Below are 16,557 nucleotides of genomic sequence, written 5' to 3'. Positions count from 1 at the left end.
CTACAGGGGTTTGAATTTAATTACTAAATTAACTTTAATATCTCTAATTGGTGAGATATGTAATTTTTGACACAATGGTTGTGATAAGTTGTTGAAATATATTTTCCCAAAAATGATGAAATTCCAAGTCTCAGATGGGCCACAAGCACAAGATCATGTCTGAGTGAGTAACCAATTTTTAATCGTTGATATACATGGACAATGTTTGGACAGTGCTAATTTACATGAACAATGTTTTGACGGTGCTGATCGTCATTAGTGAGCCATGTGCCCAATAGAATGATAGTGTATGGTGGCACACATGTTACACATGCAACTATTGAAATGATTTTAGGTGTAATCCAAGCTCTCCCTGTGGATTACAAACCACCTCAAAGAGGGGATTGGAAACCCCTTGAATTTGAAACCCCCAATTACTTTATGCTGATAAACAACCAGGGGATTTCTAATTACCTCAAAACCCCTCCAATCCACGGTGCCAACAAACGACCACTAAATGGTATAATTGAAGAATATGCTTGATTGGTTTGATGGGGTTTGTATGAAACACTTTGATTCGTTGAATTCCTTTATCATTTATAGATTTCCTCATTATAGTCATCCATTGCTTCTTTTCATGTCCAGTCGGTTATAGCAAGTAACCGCCTTAGCACGTCTCTCTCTAGTATAGTTTGTCTTTCGAGCCTCTCGATCACGCTTCTGTCTAGTATCTGACGTATAACACCGTAATCAGCATAGAAAGCGCTTCACCTATCTTTACCGATATTACTCATGTTGTATATATCTCGTGAAATGACACATTCTTTTTTAATTGGTTATTCTAAGAAATGTCAAAAATAAGGTACACCAGGTTGAAATGAAATATAATAGTCCTATGGTGGTTAGGATTGTTCCACCAACCTGATTTGGGGACCCACTAAGCAAAGGAGAGCTGCATGGGTTTGATTTTCGTTCACATGTACGACTTCTAGTACCTGCGAATCTACCTACTCTGGTAGCGTAGCAATTGAGACTGATATTTTTGAGAGGGGGAAAAGGTAATATCAGATCGACCTCATGGGAGCTTCCCCTGAGGTCGAGATCTGTGGGCCCCACCGTGGTGTGTGATGGACATCTATGCCATTTAGTAAGTCCCTCTCTACGTCATGGGATGTGCCAAAAACCAGCTATATCCAGAATTCAGGTAGGCCACACCATTTGAAATGATGAGAAATGATTTCTAAAACATCTAAAGCACTTGATGGGCCACCTGAGTTTTCTAAAAGTCAGACATCCGCTCTCAGCCGTTATCTGTGATGTGGTCCACCTAAGTCGTGGCTTGGAGTGATTTTTAGACCCATGGCTCACCATGAAACGGTGCATCTGGTTGATGGGATGGATGTCTGTCAGACATCATGTTGGGGCCCACAGTGCTCGACATCATGGAAAGCTCCCTGAAATTTGACCTCACGGTATCATTTCCATTTTGCATAATATAATTGTGTTCACAAGAACTAAGCATGAAATCAAGAGTAATTATACAAATCACGTGTACGTGACTTGATTCTTTAATCATGTGATTGGAAGTTAATTAATGGATGATTAAAAAATCCTTTAATGATCTAAATTCAACAAATAAATAAATATTAATCAAAGATTAAAAATATTAAATTAATCTAATTTTAAAGAATAGCCTATCTAATGTGGGCCTCACAATTTGGACGGTTTAATTGTATCAATGCATGCTATGTGTATAATTCAAAATGCCTAATTATCAATTGTAACGCCAAGGTAGGATATTCACCCTTTCTTGTTGGGAAAATTACTTATCTCTCTTCGTGTGCCTTGCAGTCATAGCCACTAATATAATATAAGACCACATGAGACTACAACAACAGCAAGGCGGCTTTGACTAGAAAAAGCAAAAAATATGGCTTTATAAGTAGGTGTGCACATCAAATTGGTTGAAATGTGGAACCGGACCAGAATCGACCAACGGTCCAATTCTAGAGCGCACCGCTTCCAGTTTCAGTTTCAAAAATCAAAGAACCGATTACATCAGTTCGGTTCTCGATTTAGGAGTACGTAGAATTGAACCGATCTGTGAACCGATCCATAGAACCGAACTTAGAACCAAACCAGGAATTGAACCTATATATATATATATATATATATATATATATATATATATATATATATAAACCAATACCCTAACCCCTATTCACACTGACCCCCTAACCTTGCTGTGGCTCTCTCTCTCTCTCTCTCTCTCTCTCTAGTCCTCTCTCTTACTGCTATCTCTCTCTTTGTCACTGGTCTTTGCCCAGAATTGTGGAACCGATTCGGAATCGAAACGGTTTTAACGGTCCGGTTCCGATTTGGTTCTAGAGTGCTAACAATTTGGTTCCGGTTCCGAATATCCTCGAACTGTTAGGAATGATTCGGTACCGATTTCACCCTAGGACCGGACCGAACCGACCCGTGTGCACCCCTATTCATAAGCGCATGTGAGCTCATAAATTACATATAAATAAAATTAAAATACAGAACTTCTATTAAAATGGTTTTTATTTTATTATTTTATTTTTTTGGAATTATTACGTAGGTAATAAAATGGTGGATTAATATCATTACTCACCTTTCTCAAATCCTTCATTTTCAAGTAATCCTTGCGTGGATGACCTCTCTCCGCTAAAAAAAATTACCTACTTAATTTCGTCGATGGATGGTGACAGCCAATATCTATTTTTAAAATCTCATAATTTTTTAAAAATCCGAATAGAATGATTTTTTGAAAAAGACGTGCTTAAATTAGTTTATGCTTTTAATCTGTATCTTTCTGATGACACAGAGTTCTAAAATCAATTATATGAGTTTTATTCTTCTTCTTGGAGGGTATCTAATGAATGGCTTTGATGACATATACAGAATAAGATGGGCCACATAGGCCTTTAGGGAAGTTTTATCATTGTTCAAAAATTCAAATGTTAGTTGGGGCAAGTTCACTTGAAGACTCGACTCAAATCGTGTCAATATTAATAATTATGATATTAAAAATAAATGAGTTTGTTGAAATTATTTAAGCTTTATACATTAAAATAAAGGTATTATGAGGCCGACCTCATGGGATGGTCCCACCTTGATCTATGTCAGACATCCACCCCCATCAATCAGAAGCATCTTTCCATATTGGGTCGCTGCCTAAAAATCAAGCCAATCAACAACTTAGGTGGGCTACACCACAGATAATAGATACTCTCCGAAACCTTTATGATCATATATATGTCCCAATGAGATGTGGTTCAGAAATCTAGCCATCCATTGTGCGTGTCCCACTTGGATGAGTGGTCACACTAAGTTTCAGCCCTATCAAAACTTAGGTGGGGCCCACTAAGTGGTTTTAGGCACAATTTCATATGGTTTCAGATGGTATGGCCCACTTAAGCTCCGGATACAGCTGATTTTTGGGATATCCCATAACTTAGAGGGGACCCCCACCTAATGCATGGTGTGGGCGTCCGACATAGATCACAGTAGGGCCCACAGAGGCCGATCTCGTAGTACCGTTTCCCTGTTCTAGTAATATAAAATACTACAATAAACAATAACTTAACATGTCGTCTTTTGTTTTAGGTTCTTGCTTGTCTTCGTTATAGGTTGTAGGTTTGACTCCCATTCACTTTTCATGGTTATTTTTATTTATTTAATAAAGCGCCTTCACCAACCGGGTGACTCGATTCGAGTCTCTGTTGAGTCAGCTGAGTCTTCCCGAGTCAGACCCAAGTCCATTTCAGAACCGAGTTTTTTTATGGGTCAGCTGGAAATCTCACCTCTTTTATCAGATCCTGACACAACAGTAATCTCACACTTAGCATTAATCTCCTTTAATTCAAGTATATGAGCCGTACTTAAAGCCTTAGAGTTTGTACGAACAAGATCTGTCGTTTGGTTATGCAAGCTGTTGATGATGGCCCCACTACGGTTTTAAGATTTGGACGAGTCATTTGCAACTCGTCCGAGTCAACTCAGACTCTCTCAGACTGGAGTAGACATCTAGCAGAAATTAGAGGTGAATTGAGCTGATTTGGACTGATTCGTCACTAGGGACTCAGGCAATACAACTGAGTCAGACCAGCTGACCATGCAACTCGTCTGGCCTGCAACTTGTAGAATGTTCTTGGGTTTTTAATTTTGGCAAATAGAGCCATGGTTCAACAATTTGGACCGTTGGTATGTTGTCTCCCACATGACCTGACGAGCCCGACCTGGCTTAGATCTTTTGGTTCGGCCATTGGGCTGAGTTTGGGGCTGGCATGGATGACCCATCAATTTCCTGGATGGACTTGGACTCGAGTTCTTTTAGCATGGCCGTCTTACATTCTACAAACATGCCATTTTAGTCCTTGATCCGGCAACACACATTCTGCATGTGTGACCCACTTGATAAAGTGGTAGATTGTGAACATTCATGTGGGAAATAGAGATTTTATCAGTAAAGCCGAGCGGGTCGGGTCGGGTATGTGTCTGGTCCAATTTTGTTGGCTCCGTTTGCGCCTGCTGTGCTAGTCCCATGTGGGCTGGGCCTTGAATATTTGAGCGTGGCTAGGGCCCAGATCCAGCCTGGCCCATTGCTACCCCTAGCTCAAGCGGTCGAATGGGGAATCCTCCATCAAATGAATGTCAGGGATCACACAGCTGTGAGCCCCTGGAATTAAACGTTGGAGGACAGTTAGCATATCATCCTGCTCAGTGTCCACGTGGTTTGGCTAGTGACCACAGCACCAGCCAGCCAGCTGGTGTCAAAGCTCTGTGGGCCCTACCATGATGTATGTGTTTTATTGATGCCCTCTATCCATTTTTACAGCTCATTTTAGGGCATGAGCCTAAAAATAATGCAGATCCAAATCTCAGGTGAGGTTCACCACAGGAAAACAGTGTAGATTGAATATCCACCCTTAAAAACTTCTTAGAACCCACTGTTATGATAAGATCACACCGACGTGGATGAAGGAAAAACACAAATATCAGCTTGATCCACAACTTCTGTGGCCCCCAAAAACTTTTCAACAGTAACCATTCAATCCCCACTGTTTCCTGTGGTGTGGTCCACATGAAATTTGAATCTAACTGATTTTTGGGCTCATGCCCGAAAATGAGCTGAAAAAATGGATGCACGACATCGATAAAACACATACATCATGGTGGGGCCCATAGATCTTTGACATCAGCTAACTTGATGCTGTTGGGGTCACTAGCCAAACCGTGTCCCCTGGAGCTCGAGGATGAGAGAAGGAGCGCAAACGTGGGCCCCACACGCACGAAAACCCGTCGGGGACCAGCAAACAAATAAGGAATGGAGGTCTGTGGGCCCACCCGACCTTTCAGCGTCCAACCCATTGGATGTCACGTCAGCAATCCGACAGAAGAGTTTAAAGCCACGGCCAGAAAGTGGGACCCACCACACGTTCTAAAGCATGGTGGCACTTGAGCCACGACGCTCTCCGTGGGACCCACCCATGGAAGGCGATAGGCCTTTTGACACGTGGCGGAGACACATCCCACCCATCCGGTTTTACGCGTTTAAGATTCTTTGCATGCGATATAGACGGCGGAGCGACTGTGGATTTCCAAAATCTCCACCAATTAGTTTTAAATGACGAGAATACCCTTGCTTGATTAAAAATGATTTATTAAGAGAATCGGGATGCTCTCATCGTTCTTGTCAATTTCTTGGCTTGAGAATTTCATCGGATATTTACTAACGTAATTCGACGTTTTTCTCTCTTGCTGAAAATAAACTATAAAAATATTTATATAAATTAATAATTATAAATAATTTAAAAATATAGGAAATTTTAAATTAATTTAAACTTTTAACTATTTACTTATTAAAATCACAATAAAGTCGCAAAAATTGAATTAATTTAAAATTTTTAATCTGTTCGTGATAATACAATTGAATGAATTTTTCGCAAAAAATCTCGATAATTCCAAAATCTCGGCAATATGTGTGTAAATGCTGTGTGTGGGCCTGGCAATGGACGGTCCTGAGGTGGGTTCAAGCCCGAATTTTGAATAATCTGGCCCGACATCGTGGGTGGGCCTTGCAATGGACGGTCCTGAGGTGGGTTCAAGGCCGGATTTTGAATAATCGGGCCCGGCACCGTGGGTGGGCCTGCTTGAAGTGTACCTGTCTTATATCATCCAAATATGATATTCTAATCCTCAATCACACAACCCATTCATCCCTCTCAAGTGTTTATTGCTTTGCTTACAAATGGCCCACTTAATCAACGGATCGATCAGAAAATTTTAAGTGGGAAGTATAGATTTTTATGAAAGCCCAACAAATATTTTTCAAAATGTTGATTTTGCCCAAGAAACGTTTGGCCCATTGCCTACCGTCATTTCAAGATCTGGACCAGTTAAATTTTTTTTTTTTTAAAATGCAAAATTTACTAAAAATCATTTAACTAAGAATTTTTTAAAGCCACTTAATGAACTTACGGCTATTGAGACAGTACGGAAGCAATAGGTTTTTCTAACCATTGATCAGCAGATTTAATCCGCCATGATTGCTCAATAACAAATCCCAACCGTTCCAAAAACGGGGAATGGATCAGATTAGTTATGAACATTGAAGCAGTTGGATGTTGGGGCCTTGGATTCTGCGGTGATGTCCCTGTCAGATTGAACGGTTCTACGTACCACCATGAGTAGAGCTGGGCATCGAGTCAAGCCGGACTGAGTTGGGGTTGACTTGACTCAATCTGTTTTTGAAATATGCCTGGCTCAAACTTGACCGGACTCGGTACCAAGTCCAGCATGCCTGAGCTGATCTGACTCTAAGTTTGGCCTGGAGTAACTTGGACCAAGTCCAATCCGGTCAAAGTACCGAGTCAAGTCGAGTAGGCAATTAGTCGTATTAGATGTAATATGTCTCCAAGGGCTGAAATCACAATTCAAAAGATTCACTTGCTAGAATTGTTGTTTCTCCATCAGCTACAGGCATCTTAGATTTGAAACCTCAAATCTGAGGATTTTTTTTTTTTGTTTTTTAATGGGGTGGTTGAACATTTCTTCTAGGCCACGAAAGTTTTGAATCGAGCAGATATTTGTGTGGTCCCCTGTATCCTTGTCTTTGTGACCTCATCAATAGGTTGGATGGAAAATAAACATCCCAGTGTTCCTCCGGAAGTTTTTAATGGTGGGTATTCAATCACCACTGTTTCCTATCGTGTGGCCAGCCTAAGATTTAGATCTGCTTTATTTTTAGGATCATGCTCGATATGCCCCCCCAGGGATCCACCGTGGAAGGCCTGGCTAGCACTTCGATGAATAAGCATTTATCAGATCCACCTCGTCCATCAGGTGTATAGAAAAATTTTCACTATAGATCTTGAAAGAAGTACAAATATGACTTAGGTGGGCCACACCATGTGGGAAAGTTGAAAATCATTCTCAAAATCTCTAAATTAACTTGGTGTGGCTAAATAAAGTTTTGAAATGTTTTGATTTATTAGGAAATGCATTCGGCCTGGTCTGTTTCGCCAGATGAGTGGATTCGATGGATATAAAAAAAATGTCCAAGGTCCATAAATTGGTCGATTTTAATGGGGGCTGGGACTTGACATCTCAGCTGTTCTGTCTCCCATGGCGACGGTCTAGTCCATCTGAGTCTTGAATTGGTCTGATTTTTGGGACCTGGTCCAAACGGAGGGTGGTCCACCTGATGGACAGTGTGGATTTAATCCTAATAAGTGGTTCCATCCACCTTGTGAAAGTTACGTCCCGTCTGCCTACGAAAGTCACGCAAGAGTTTCCATGCAGTATGAATGCATCAAATAGCTCCCTTTCGTGGTCCCTGTTAAAAGAGAAATTTCCTACTGTACGACCCTTTTATGGCCCACCAGACATTTTAAGCCCACTTCTTTTTAAGCTTCCAAGAATACTCCCCTGTGTACGGACGACTTTTCAACTGACCAAAATACCCCGTCATTCCTTCCTTCCGGAAGACGATTGGCTGGTGTGCGAAGACGAGCGCTGACGCTCCTTGACATGGGCCCCACAATGATGTATTTATTATATCCACACCGTTCATCCATATTTCGAGATCATTTTAGAGCATTATCGGAAAAAAAAATCATATCCAAAAATCAACTGGACCACACCACAATTAGCAGCGGGAAACTTGATTTTCACTGTTAAAATTTTCGTAAGGCCCACCATAACATATATTTTCCATCCAATTTATTCATAAGGTAACAAAGACCTGGATGAAGAGGAAAAACAAATTTCGTATTGATATAAAACTTCTGTGACCCATAAAAGGGTTTCAATGGTAGACGTTCAATCCTCCACTGCCTTGTACAGTGTGGTCCACTTGATAGCTAGATCTGTCTAATTTTTCGTCTCAAGCCTTAATACGAGTTCGCCAAATAAATGGACGGTTTGGATATAACACATACATCATAATGAAACTCACATAAAGCGATGGGGATTACAACAATTTAAAAAAAAAAAACAAAAACAAAACAGCCTGATCCGGCCGGTCGACCCCGACTCGCTGTCCCACCTGAGTATTTTTTTTTTCTGTTTTTTTAAAAAATATTTTTTGCAAGGATATCTTTTTCTTTCCTACATTTTTTTTCTAATACATATTTTTATAAATATGCACATATAAGCATATAATTTTTTTTTTCTCTCTTTTTATTCATATATTTCTTTATTCAATTAATAAACATATCTCTTAAATCGGAATGAGTTACTTGATGTGCCATATAGGATTTTGGAGTAAGAGATGCTACTTTAGCTAACCAAATTACTTACTTTCCAAGATTCCATCAGGTTGATGGTCGAAAATCCATTTTATTTACTTCGTGGTAAATCAAAACGGAATCGCGAAAAATGACCGTGAAATACATGGAAATGATCGTGAAGTGAAGTGAATTGACCATGAAATGCAAGGAAATAACTGTGAAGTGAATGGATTTAATTGTGAAGTGCATCGAAATGACTGTAAATCTAAACGGAATAATTAGGAATGATCGTGAAATGCATGGAAATGACTGTGAAGCGAAGCGAAATGACTGTCAAATGCGTGGAAATGACCGTGAAGCGAAGCGAATTGATCGTGAAATGCATGGAAATGACCATGAATCTAAACGGAATCGCCGGAATTGACTATGAAATGCATAGAAATAACCATGAAGTGCATCGAAATGATCGTGAATCTAAACGGAATCACTGGAAATGATCGTGAAATGCTGGAAATGACCGTGAAGTGAAGTGAAATGACCGTAAAATGCATGGAAATGACCATGAAGTGAAGGGAATTAACCGTGAAGTGCATCGAAATGACCGTGAATCTAAAGGGAATCGGCGAAAATGACTATGAAATGCATGCAAATGACCGTGAAGTGAAGCGAAATGACCGTGAAATGTGTGGAAATGACCATGAAGTGAAGGGAATCGACCGTAAAGTGCATGGAATTGACCATGAAGTGATGGGAATTGACCGTGAAATACATGGAATTGACAGTGAAGTGCATTGAATTGACTGTGAAGTAAAGGAAATTGACCGTGAAATGCATGGAATTGACTGTGAAGTGAAGGAGAATCGTTGGAATTGACTGTGAAGTGAAGTAAATTAACCGTGAAATGCATGAAATTGACCGTGAAGTGAAGCGAATTGACCGTAAAAGTGAAGGGAATTAACCGTGAAATGCATGGAATTGACTGTGAAATGAAATGAATGAAATTCACCGCAAACTTATTGAAATTGACTGCGAAGTGAATGAAATGGATTTTCGACCATCGACCTGATGGAATCTTGGAAAATAAGTAGGTTGGTTAGCTAAAGTAACTCATTCTGGTTTAAGAGATATGTTTATTAAATGAATAAAGATATAAATGAATAAAAAGGAAAAAAAATTTATATGCTTATATATACATATTTATATACATATGCAATGTAGAAAAATGTAAGGGAGAAAAAGTTCTCCTTGTACAAAAAAAAAAAAAAAAACAAACTAAGTACACAGGTTGGACAATGAGTTGGGGTCGACCGGGTTTGAACCCGGTCAACCCCGAGTCACTGTCCCACTGACCTGGTTGACCCCGACTCACTGTCCACCCCTTGGCAATCGGTGAATTATGGCTACGGTTATGGCTATGGTCATAATCCGTAGCCATAGGGAGCCCCCCCCCCCTACTTTCAAATATCAAAAAGCTGAAAAAGCAGAGGCATTTTTTACCAAAGAAATGAGGCCATACAACTGGGGCTTATTCTTGGGAGCTCAAAATAAGTGGGCTTATTTTTGGGAATGGCCCATAAATGGGTCGTACAGTAGGAAATCTCTCCGCTTGAAAGTCGAAGTCGCTGGTGGGGTGCGGTGCACTAGTACTTTAGTACGGTACCATGTGCCTTTTACCCCAGATTACATCTTAGATGAAGATCTGAACCGTTTGTGTTTTCATTACTGCCTTATACAAACGATGTCCTTTATGAAAATCATGCTTCGTTAATGATATTAACCTTTTGGCTATTATATTTGAGTATGAGCCATTCAGAATTTACTTTTCAATGTTCTGAAATGATCTGCATACACAATCATCCGGCCGTTCAACAAATATTTTTGATGATGGGCCTTGTAGCCTGGAATCTATAATATGAACGCTTCAGATCTTCATCTTAGATGCAATCCTGGGCTAAAATCGACCCATGTATGGTAGCTTGGGTACGACGCGCAAAGTACCCTATCAAAACCCGACCCGAATTGTCTACGACACCTCTGCGGCTCTGCGTAAATCACCCGAACTCCGTGGGACCCACCATATTTTATATGTAAATCTACTCCGTCCATCCGGTAATAACCCTTATTTTAACCAAATATACAAAATATCAACCCAATGAACTATTCATATGGGCCATACCATTGTTAACAGCGTAAAATAATTCGTAAAACCTCTAAGTTAACGCATTGTAGCCCCCCTTAATCCTTGTGAGTTACACCTAACAATGTATGAATAATTGTGGATAGGTTAACGAAATCCGTATGCTTCATTCCAATAAAGATTTTCACATCTGCAAATAAGTTAATAAAACCTACATTAAGGACATCGTCAAACTTCACAATATTAAAGCATTTATTGTCTCACGCTGAGATCCTTGGTTTTAAATCATGTTTTTGGGTGAGTATACAGGAAGCATCGGGCAATACTCTTGACTACAACACAATAATTCACTCATAAACAGATGGTTAGACGGAGAGGATGAATCAAAATTTAAAAGATATGTTGCACAAATGTATCTTTAACTTTAAGGGAAATTAGTATGACCACCTGCCATTAGTGAATTTCGCCTACAACAATAGCTACTAAGCCGCATCGGTATGCCACCATTTGAGGCCTTATATGAAAGATTTGCACATCACTAAGTTGTTGAACTAAAGCAAGAGAGATGACATTGTTGCGACTACAACTTGTTTAAGAGACCTCCTAGAAGATCATCATTATTCAAGAACGTTTGCACACCACCCAAAGTCACTAGAAGAGCTACGTGGATAATCGACATAAATGATTAGAATTTTTTTGTTGGAGATGATGTATTTTTAAAAGTCTCTCTAATGAAAGAAGTTATGCATTTTGAAAAGAAAGGAAAACTCATACCTCGTTATATCGAACATTTTGAGATTTAACAAAGAATAGGTGTCTTAACATACAAGCTAGCTTTGTTGCCTAAGTTGTCTAATATATACAATATATTCCATGTCTCCATGCTTCATGAGTAAGAGCTGGACGCTTCACACGTCATCGAATGGGAGCGATTAAAAATTTAAGAAAACATCATATACGAAGTAAAAACACGCTCGTATGCTAACTCTAGTGAGGACATATCGTTGGATATAAGATGTGATTGTTTAATCTTCATCAATATAAAGAGTTTATGAAATTGCAAAATGTACTTATACGGGTTTCATCACAGGTGTTTTGCCCTGGTCATTACCAAAAGATCAACATATTCCTTGGCTAATTTTCTAAAAGATAATACAAGTGTGTGCTTTGCCTAAGATTACTTTTGAAAGCTCAGCAAAGGTGCTCTACCTTTGGTGATTCACTAAAAGATACACACATATAGGTGCTCTGCCCTAGCCTACCCCCTAAAAGATATTACATGTTGGTCTGCCCAAGATTGTTCTGTAAAATATATCACATAGTGCTTTGCCTGGGGTCATTTCATAAATGATCATCACGTATATTTATTTTTAGATTTATTTACGGATGTGGATAGTAGATTCTTCTGATTTAATCATTCATGGAGTATATTCCTTTAAATTCTAATTAGAAAATGTATGTCACTTTAAGGTTAATCTATCATTGTTATTAGAAAATTGTGTTATGCTATTAGTATACAAATCTTGATTGGGATAGAAGTAATCCTATTGAATTATCATACTTATAATATTTAAAACATTTCTAGTACCGGATTTGAATATTTTAAAGAGGTAGACTATTATTTATAAGCTAGATCTAGGCTCGGTCATGAGGATTTTTTTTGTCATTCTTGATTTAGTTTAGACTATTTCAGTTTATGCAGAGTTAGATGGACTCCTTGAATTATATTCTTTCTAATATTTGGATTTGTTATAGTTAATTGTTGATGAAATGTAAATTGAATTGATTTTGTTCAGATTTAGAATTATCTACTTATTTTGACATTATGTGATGTAAATTTCATTTTATGTTTAGTTTGATGTTAAAGAACGCTTGGTATGAATAAAAATGTAAATGAATATGTATAATGTAATTATCTTAGGTTTCATACTTTTAAGGATTTTGGGATTCAAGTCCGATCGAGTTGCCCTACTCAAGTACCAGAATTTGGAGACAACATTAGTCACCGGAAAAATTACGACCGTTCATCATTTGAGTCTCACCAAGATCATGCTGCCCTTCGTTTGAGCAACGACCTCTAGAAAATATCTTTTATGCATGTGTGGCCCATCTATCAAGTATAAGACTCTAAACAGTCGGCCCCCCTTTCGAGCTGCTGATCTCGCTCACACGTGACCAGCTTGGACGCGTGTGAAGCGGGAAAACAAAAAAACAAAAACCTCGATCGAGTTTTAGATGAGATTCGGAGCGGAAAAGGTGTCACCACTACCGTGGGGCCATCTTGATGATTTTTCAATATCCATGCCGTCCATCTATTTTTCCAGATTTTTTTTGGATGTGGGCCCAAAAATTAAGCAGATTCAAATATCATATGGACCACACCATGGGAAACAGTGGTGATTGAATTCTTACCATTAAAAAATTCAGAAGGCCCACCGTAAGCATATCATTAATGTTTATTTTTCATCCAACCGGTTGATAAGGTCAAACATACGTGTATGAAGGTGAAATAAAAATATCATCTTGAATCAAAGCTTTTGTGCCCTATAAAAAGTTTTTAATGGTCATGACTCATTCACCACCTTTTCCAGTGGTATGATCCGTTGGTGATTTGAATCTGTTTAATTTTTGGTATAACGTCCTAAAATGAGCTGATAAAACAGATGGACGGCGTGGATATACAACACATAGATCAAGGTGGGCCTCACATGGTAAGGGTAACACCCACTAAAGAGTTTCCCGTAAAACACCTGATCAACTTCCCATATTATGAGAAATTTACGACTGTGGACTCTACCTTTTATCCAGTGGATATTCCTGACGCAATACAAACTTAACATACGCACTTAGACCTCCTCGCACGGACGACAAATTCCAGGACGAAAATACCCCTCCTTTGCACGGAAACGGATTGGCTACTGCCCTGCCACCCGCCAATGGCGGATCGCCGGTGGTCTGTGGGCCCCACCATGATGTATGCTTTTCATCCATGCCGTCCATATATTTTTCCAGATCATTTTATGGTATGAGACCAAAAATGAGGTATATCCAAATCTCAGGTGTACCACATTACAGGAAACATGTTGAATGAGCATCAACCATTAGAAACTCAGCTGGAGCCCACTGTGATGTTTGTGAGAAATCCTCCCCATCTAAGTTCATTTATAGGGTCACAAAGACCTGGATGAAGAGGAAAAACAAATTTCATAATGATCCAAAACTTCTATAACCCCTAAAAGGTTTTCAATGGTAGACATTCAATTCCCCACTGCCTTTTACAGTGTGGTCCACTTGATAGTTAGATCTATCTTATTTTTCGTCTCAGGCCTTAATATGAGCTTGCCAAATAGATGGACGGTTTGGATATAACAAAGACCTCATGATGGGACCCACAAAAGCAAAAAAAAAAAAAAAAAAAAAAGATCTTCGCCGCAGGCAATTTGGCAGATTTATTTTATTTTATTTTTTTTATTTTTTTGTAAACAAGGAGAACATTTTCTCCCTTACATTTTTCTCTAATACATAATTATGTAAATACGTATATATAAGTATATAAAAATATTTTTCTATCTTTTAATTTATTTCTTTGTCTATTTATTTAACAAGCATATCTCTTAAACTAGAATGAATTTTTTTTTTCTTCTTTTACACACGCACACACACCCCCACACACTCACACTAGTAGAATTTCACCACCTATGGATACTCGAACGCTTGACTGGGTGTTGAAACTCTTAAGAGTCTACTACTCGAGCATGAGTAAAGATCCAAACTAGAATGATTTACTTAACGCACCACATATGATTTTGGGGTAGGAGAAGCTAATTTAGCCAACTAACCTATTAATTTTTCAAGATTTCATTGGGTCGATGGTCGAAAATTCATTTCATTCAGTTTGTGGTCAATTTGAATCACTTCGCGATCAAACTGAAAATTTAGTGGGGCAAACATAAAATTGAGCGGGGCAAACTAGAAATTGAGCGAGGCAAACATGAAATTGAGTGGGGCAAATTAGAAATTGAGTGGGGTAAACATGAAATTGAGCGAGGCAAACTAAAAATTGACCGTGGCAAACATGAAATTGAGCGGGGTAAACATGAAATTGAGTGGGGTAAACATGAAATTGAGCGGGGCAAACTAGAAATTCACCTGAGCAAACAAGAAATTGAGCGGGACAAACATGAAATTGAGCGGGGCAAACTAGAAATGGTTTTAATTGGGGCATCCAATCCAAAATCATGATAGAGTTGTAATTGTTTCTACACTTCTCCAATTTGTCTGATTTGTAATTGGTGTAAAGATGAATGTGGTATATTTAGCCCACCAAAGCCATCAAGAGAATTCATTAAATTTACTGAAATTATGGGAAGAAACACCATTGGGGTTCCGCTTATCTAGGGTTTAGGGGCTTGCTATCAATTGAAATCATAATATCGTATTATTGACCTGCTAAGAAATATTCACTTCCAGAGTCAGTGATGGCATCTCTGGTGTTACCATACTGGTATTCACTTCAAAATCGTGTTCAATACACTTTTAGATGTAGGGACTGCAAAGGTCTAGGTCTACCAAGAGGCTTCAGCTTGTATTACCTGCATTCCAGGTACCAGTCTGATGATTTAGTCACATGAGACACCTTGGAGCAAGGGTGATATTTTAGTCTCTATTTTCTCCCCATGGAATTATATCAAAAGAAGTGGGACTTCTGCAAACAATGTTTTTATAATGCGGCTTGTCCATTGTAGTCAAAATCGTCCAGCATGCTTAGCAAGACTTGTTCAATAGGGCAACATTTCATTTTGCCTACCTGTCTTCTGTTTTGTCTCTGAAGTTTTTTTTGTTTTTTTTTATTTTTCCACAAATGTATGACTTATAATCTCCAGATTGCATTTTAAAAAATCTTCTTGTATTGTAGTTGTTGTGTCTGACTAGTCTTCAAGTCTTTTCTCTTTATGCAGTTTGATTTTAAACCTCATAATGATTTTGGTACCGGACTTGTTGGTGAATTTTAGAATTCAAATTTAGACCATGTAGACCTTCAAAGGGTTCCGTATTTAGTGTCCGATTCACTTCAAGTGCGCAGTTTTAGCTGTTGCACTTGAGTTAGATCTGTATCTCCCTGGTGAATTCCAGTAACTTATGCATTAGCTTTATGATAAAATTATTGAAACCACCCCATTTTTGAATAAAGCAGGATTAGTTAAAAAAAATTCATTGAGCTACCACATTTTATCTTTCCCAGATACAATTATGGACAGGCATACAGGGAGCATAATAGGACTCCTTATTTCACAGAATCCAGCACACATGCATATGTGCATCCCATTTGTAACATGCTATTCATATTTATTTTATGAAATTTATATGAAAAATACCTATCCAAGATAGCAATTTTAGTTTTTATCAAAATGGATTATATGCCTCAATTGGAGATAAAATGATGGAGAAGTAATTGATTTGGTTCAACATGAGATACTAGACATGGTCCAAGAGGAACTTTAATAGGGTTGAAAGAAGAACAGGGGAAGGCGTGAAAGAAGTTGGATTGAAGTGGTGAGAAGGATATGAAAGCTTGTTCACTTACCAAGGATAAGGTCTTTAGATTTGAAGTATGTGCAAAATAGGATTAATAAAGCTGATGCCAAATAGTCGAGACAAGCCTACGATGATAGTGGTGATGAT

The sequence above is a fragment of the Magnolia sinica genome, chromosome 2 (genome assembly GCF_029962835.1).
Source record: "Magnolia sinica isolate HGM2019 chromosome 2, MsV1, whole genome shotgun sequence".
Classification (NCBI taxonomy): Eukaryota; Viridiplantae; Streptophyta; class Magnoliopsida; order Magnoliales; family Magnoliaceae; genus Magnolia; species Magnolia sinica.
The sequence above is the reverse complement of the archived record's forward strand: the minus strand, read 5'-3'. Positions refer to the sequence as shown.